Source organism: Amphibalanus amphitrite, unplaced genomic scaffold (assembly GCF_019059575.1).
Source record: "Amphibalanus amphitrite isolate SeventyFive unplaced genomic scaffold, NRLGWU_Aamphi_draft 001905F_arrow, whole genome shotgun sequence".
NCBI classification, from domain to species: Eukaryota; Metazoa; Arthropoda; class Thecostraca; order Balanomorpha; family Balanidae; genus Amphibalanus; species Amphibalanus amphitrite.
Genome location: NW_024883398.1, coordinates 47,504 through 53,503, shown reverse-complemented (window position 1 = coordinate 53,503; position 6,000 = coordinate 47,504).

Below are 6,000 nucleotides of genomic sequence, written 5' to 3'. Positions count from 1 at the left end.
TAGGTGCCCTCTACATGCCGCCCCTCCCAGATGTCCTTCCGCCCCTCCGCACCGACTCCCCCTCAAGTTCCTCGGAGCTCTCATGTGCCGCCCCTCACAGAACCCCGCCGCACTCAATGTGTCGCCCCTCCGCATATAGCTCTATCGCCGTCTGTGCCGCCCTCCCCAGAGTACCTCGGCGCTCTCTATGTGCTGCCCTCGCCACAACTTCCCGCCGCCCTCAACAAGCCGCCCTATGCTCTATCGCCATATGTGCGCCCCCCCCCCCCCCCAAGTGCCTTGGCGCCCTCTATGTGGCGCCCCTCACCACAAACCCCGCCGCCCCCAATGTGCCGCCCCTCCCCACAACGCTTTACCACCGTCTGTGCCGCCCTCCATAAACGCCTTGCCGCCCTCCCCAGAGTATCTTGGCGCCCACTATGTGCCGCCCCTCGCCACAACACCCCGCCGCCCTCAACAAGCCGCCACTCCCCACAATGCTCTATCGCAGTCGGCGCCACCCTCCCAAGGCACCTTGCCGCCGCTACGTGCCGCCCCTCCCCAGACGCCTTTCTGCCCTTACGCGCCTCCCCTTCCCAGAATGCGTCAAAAGGTTTAATGATTCGCCCCTCCCTATAACGCTCCATCGACGTCTGTGCTGCTCTCGTCAGGCGCTGTGCCACCTCTCCCCGGAATGCTAGCCCTCGCTGGCCCGGGGGGGGGGGCGTTTTTCGCCCCTAACCCTGGCGAATATTTGCGATAGCTCAGTCAGGAGTGCTTAAATTGATGCTGTTTACATATAATAACTACGCATTGACTTGGCGAATTGTGCTGAAACGTCTCCGATAGGTGAACATCGTGCGGACCGGGGGATTCATAACTCCATGCCTAGGTATCACAGTTTGGTTGCTACTCTTAACGTGCGCAAATGAAGGTCGTGCGCACGTTTTGGCGGGCTCTGTATGCTGCCCAACACAAAGTGTTACATTTTGGGCTCGATAAGTCTAAGGAATTCGCCTATGCGAATTCAGCCCATGAGAGCGTCAGGTGAGACGCTCTGATCGCAAACAACCATCGAAGTCGCGAAAATGCCCTGTATAATTGCTTGATGTAAACATTCCGAGCCAACGAGTAGTGCCCTGAGCGCGCAGCAAGACTCAAGAGTAAAGCTGAGCACTTGAAAGAGTCCTCGGTCTACTGTGGGGCCCTTGAGTGGGTGAGGTCCTTGGCTGGATCCCGTCCTGCAGGCTCACGCCTGGAATGGGTCCTCTTTAGGCAGGCTCGAAAGCTTAGGGGCCATTAGAGGCCGGTGTGGGGCTCTGAGAGTTAAGCGTGGCTGCTTAAAAGTTGCGTACTGCTTTCAGAAGGCCTGTGCGTTGGGCACCCAAAGACCAGCGTGGTGTCTTAAAATGCCAGTGTTACGCCCTCAGAGATGCACTGGTCAAGCCCTTTGAGGTTCTCAGAGGCGTCGGCGTGGTGCTCTCACAGGCGGGTGTGTGATCCGTTGAGGTTTTGGCGTGATACCCTCAGAGGCCGGCGTCGCGTGGTGCTCTTAGAAGCTGGTGGGGGCTTCCAGAGTCTTCAGTGTAGGACCCTCAGAGTCACCGGTGAGGACTCTCAGCATCACCGGTGAGTGGCCGGGCCGCGTGGGCACTGGGCAATGAGCCGGTATGGGACCCTCAGAGGAAGGCACCGGTGTGAGACTCAAGAGAGGTCAGTGTGAAGCCTTTACAGTTGCCCGTGTGGGGCAGTGAGTGCACTGGCGTGGTGCCTTCCGAAGGCCGGTATGGGATTGAAGCTTAGCGAGGTGATAAAGGACTTAACCCTCGCCCGTATTTGTGTTTTTCCAGCCACGAACGTATAAGGGGGGGGGGGGTCCGTTGGCCCCCCTTGCCGTTTCGCCCCTGATCGACCTAGAGCTTCGCGGAAAAAAACGAGCGTGTTGCCCGTGACGAGAGGAAGCCGATGATACCCAATTTTAAGGTCCTAGATTATCGGTTGACCTTCCAGGTCAGGTCAATGACCCAAAAGTCGGGAAAATCGGGACCAGTTAGAACGTCGTAAAACGTGGTTACTATGGGGTTTTTAGGGTGCTGATTACGAATATCATGTTGGTTATGATAATAGATGATGTCTTAATGCATTTAGGCCAGGTCGAGTCAGGTCAGGTCAGGTCAACCAGTAAGGGTTTGCCGGATATTCGTAGTAGGTGGCAACCGCCTCTGACAGCTTCGTAACATGTTACGAAGGCACCAAAACTACTTGGTAAATGTTCAAATGGTTGCTAAATTCGAATTCAGCTAAAAAACTAGCCTAGAAACATGTAAAACTCGAAAAAGTGAACCGAGGTCATCAAAGGTCAATGACCTGACCTGACCTTCCGGTGACCTTGACACCCACCCTAATGCATGGGAGCAACATCATATCCCATGTTTGAAAGCTTGAAACCACGAAAAGACTGCAAACGCGCGGCTAATGCGAGCCGACATCAGCCGAATCGCGATTCCGGCCAAACATGGTCTCGAAAAGTAGGTCACAGGTCAAAGGTCATTAGGGTCAGGGTCATGAAATTTTAAGGGTAGGTGTAAAATTGATAAACGCGAGGGCACTCACAGTTTCGTCGCGATCGGCCGCTTTTTACGCGATTTATTCGCGAAAAACCATGGGGGGGTCCGTTCGACCGCCCCCCCCCCTATACGGGCGAGGGTTAAGTGGTGCCTTCGGTAGGACCGGTTCGGAAGCATTATTGTGGGGTCCTCAGAGGTATTATTGATGACTGAGGCCAAAGAGGTGCCGGTGTGGACCCTCAGAAGTGCTAGAAGCTAGAAGTGCTAGAAGTGCTAGGGCCTCACACAGGCCCTGAGAGACGCCAGTGAGGTTCCTCACAGGCGCCGTTGTGGGCCCTCAGAGACACTGGTGTGGGGCCGTCACAGACGAATGTGGGGCCCATAGGCATAGAGGCTAGAGCTGCTGGTCTGAACCCCTTACAAGCCGGCAGGGGGCTCTCAGAGACCAGCAAGGGGCCCTCAGGCCAGCAAAGGGCTCCCATAGGCCGGCGATACCTTCAGAAGCTCTGTGGGGTCCTTAGAGACCGGCACAATACTTTCAGACGCCGGTGGGGCCCTCAGAGTCGCCGATGTAGGGCACTCAAAAGTCACCGGTGGGTGGCCGTCAGATGCGCTGGTGTGGGGCCCTCAGAGGCGCCGATGTTGGGTCCTCAGAGCCGCTGATAAAGGTCCTAAAGAGGCACGGTGTGGGGCGGGCCCTCAGGAGTGCCAGCGTGGGGCCCTCAGAAGCACTGGTATGAGGCCCTCAGAGGTGGCAGTGTGGGGGCACTCAGAAGCGCCGGTGTAGGACCTGCACAGTCGCCGGTGAAGCCCTTCACAGGCGCCAATGTGGAGTCCCTCAGAGACACAGGGCCATCAGAGGCGCGAGCTGCTGTTGTGGACCCTTCATAAGCCGACAAGGGGATTTCAGAAGTCGGTGGTGCCTTGAGGAGCCCTGTGGGGTCCTTAAACACCGGCATGGTTTTCTCAGATGCTGCTGGTACCCTCCGAGTCACCAGTGTGAGGCCGTCAGAGCCACTGATGTGGGATCCTCAGAACCGCCGATACAGGGCCTTTAGAGACACTGGTGTAGGCCGTCAGAGTTGGGGGGGGACCCTCAGATACGCCGGTTTGGGACCTCATAGGCGCCGGTGAGGGCCCTCAGAGTCGCCGTTATGGGCCCTCAGAAATTTGTGTGGGGCTATCACAGGCGGGTTCGAGGCCACTAGAGGTGGCCCGTAATAGGCCGGTAAGGGCCCTCAGAAGCCAGCAAGGGATACTCAGAAGGTGGCGTAGGGCCTTTATGGAGAACTTAGTGTCGCTATTCAGGGGCCCATGGGATGTCCTTACGAGCCCTGTGGGGCACTTCTGAGTCGAAATATGACAGAAATATGGTCAGTAAACCCTCAACGGCCAATTGGCGCCACAGGGCCCCTCGTGCCCGTGTGAGGGACCTTCGGGACCTGTTTAGGCCCTCAGAGGCGCCGGTGAGGGCTATCAGTCGCCATTACGGGGCCCTCAAAGAAATTGGTGTGGGACCGTCACAGACGGGTGTGGCCTGGGGCCCCTAGAGCTGGCCCCTAATGGACCGGTAAGGCCCCTCAGGCTGGTTAGGACGCTCTGGCCGGTAAGGGCCCTTAGAGACCGCTGAGGCCCCCCCCCCCTCCCGCTTTCGACGCCCATGGTCAGATCCCATTGCAATTGAACTCACCTGAATGAAGTGAACTATTGAAGAGTGTGCCTATCATTTATCAATCCGGTGCGTAGTAGCAAAGTCAAACTGACAGCAGCGGGCTGACCACCCATCTTACGCATGCATATCTACCGCATAAAGTACCAGTATCTCGAACACCAGAGCTGTGGCGTGTTCTTTGCGTCTGCCCCTTATAACGTGTAGTCAGTTGACTGCTGATTATTGTTCGTATTTCACAAAGCGTAAGAATTTGACACACAACAGCGACACAGTAAATGCCCTCAAGTACTCACCTCTGGCTCCCGAAACACAAGTGCCGCCCTTCCCTTGGCATTTGATGCCGCCCCCGGAGGGAGCTATTTCCAGCCCATTTTTTGAGGAGTGATTACGCCCCTGCCTCTTCTTCCTGATGCGTCCCACTTCTACTACGAGTGCACCTTTTCTGTTAGGGCGCCCCTTTGCTGCTGAGGAGTCTTTTTCTACTGTGAATAGGGCGGCCCTCTCCTGTTGGCTGTTGGGCGACCCCAAATTCTGCTGAAGGCGCCCCACTTCTGCCCAACTTTTGGTGGGGTGCCCCTCTCTTGCAGGGGGCACTTCTCTTTTGCTGGAGACGCCTCTCTTGTGGGGGCGCCCTTCCACTGCGGAGAACGTCTCTCTTCTGCCAGAGGCACCCCTTTTCTTCTTATGGGGCTCCTGTTTTTTTTTTCTGGGGCGAGGCGACCCTCTGCTGCTCGGAACGGGGCACACCTCTCCTTTTACTGGGGCACCGCCCCTCTGCTGGGGTTGCCCTTCCGCTGTCGTCAGGGGCGCCCCTCTTGGTAGAATATACTCCTTTTCTTTTTGTAATGGGTCGCCCCTCTTCTACCGGGGGCGCCCATCTGCTGCTGGGGCGTCTGTCTTCTGCCGGATATTGTCAATGGGGCGCCCATATCCTGTTTGGCGGGCCCAACCTCTGCTGGAGGCTCCCTATTTCTGATTAACTTTTGCTGTGGCGCCTCTCTTCTGCTGGGGCGCCCCTCTTCTGCTTGGGGCGCCCGTCTCCTGCTGGAGACCCCTCTCTTCTGCTGGGGCGCCCCTCTTCTGCCAGTGGCACCCATTTTCTTATTATGGGGCTCCTTTTTTGCTGGGGCGCCCAGCTGCTGTCAGGGCGCCCCTCTTCTCGGAATGGGGGCGCCTCTCTCCTTTTGCTGGGGCGTCAGTCGCTCCTCTTCAGGGGGACACGTCTCCTGCTAAGGGTGCCCTTCCGCTTCCAGGGGCGCCCCTCTTGAACAGAAGGTATTTTATATTCTTGTAACGAGACGCCCTCTTCTGCTGGGGCGCCCATCTGCTGCTGGGGCGACTCTCATCTGCTGGGAATAGGCAATTGGGCGTCACTCTCCTGCTTGGTGAGCCCAACTTCTGCTGGAGGCGCCCTATTTCTGCTGAACCTTTGCTGTGTCGCCGCTCTTCTGCTCGGGGCGCCCTCTCTGCCGCGGGATATGGGCGCCTTTTTCGGATGGCGGGGGGGGGGGGGCGGCCGCCCCCGTCGCCCCCCCCCCCTGGTTCCGCGCCTGCCTACAGTGCAGTGAAGGTGTTTCGCCGCTACTGCCTCGAGGTAGGTATAAACTCACTTTTGGGGGGCCGGGGATACGTAAGGGGAAGATATATTCCTCAAAATAGATACATACATACATGACGCGATAAAAACAACGCACTGTTTTCATGCCGTGGTGCTTCGATTTTTTCAAACGACTCACATTTTTAATTTGCAGGTCACGTTTTTTTAAGTTTATATTTCATATA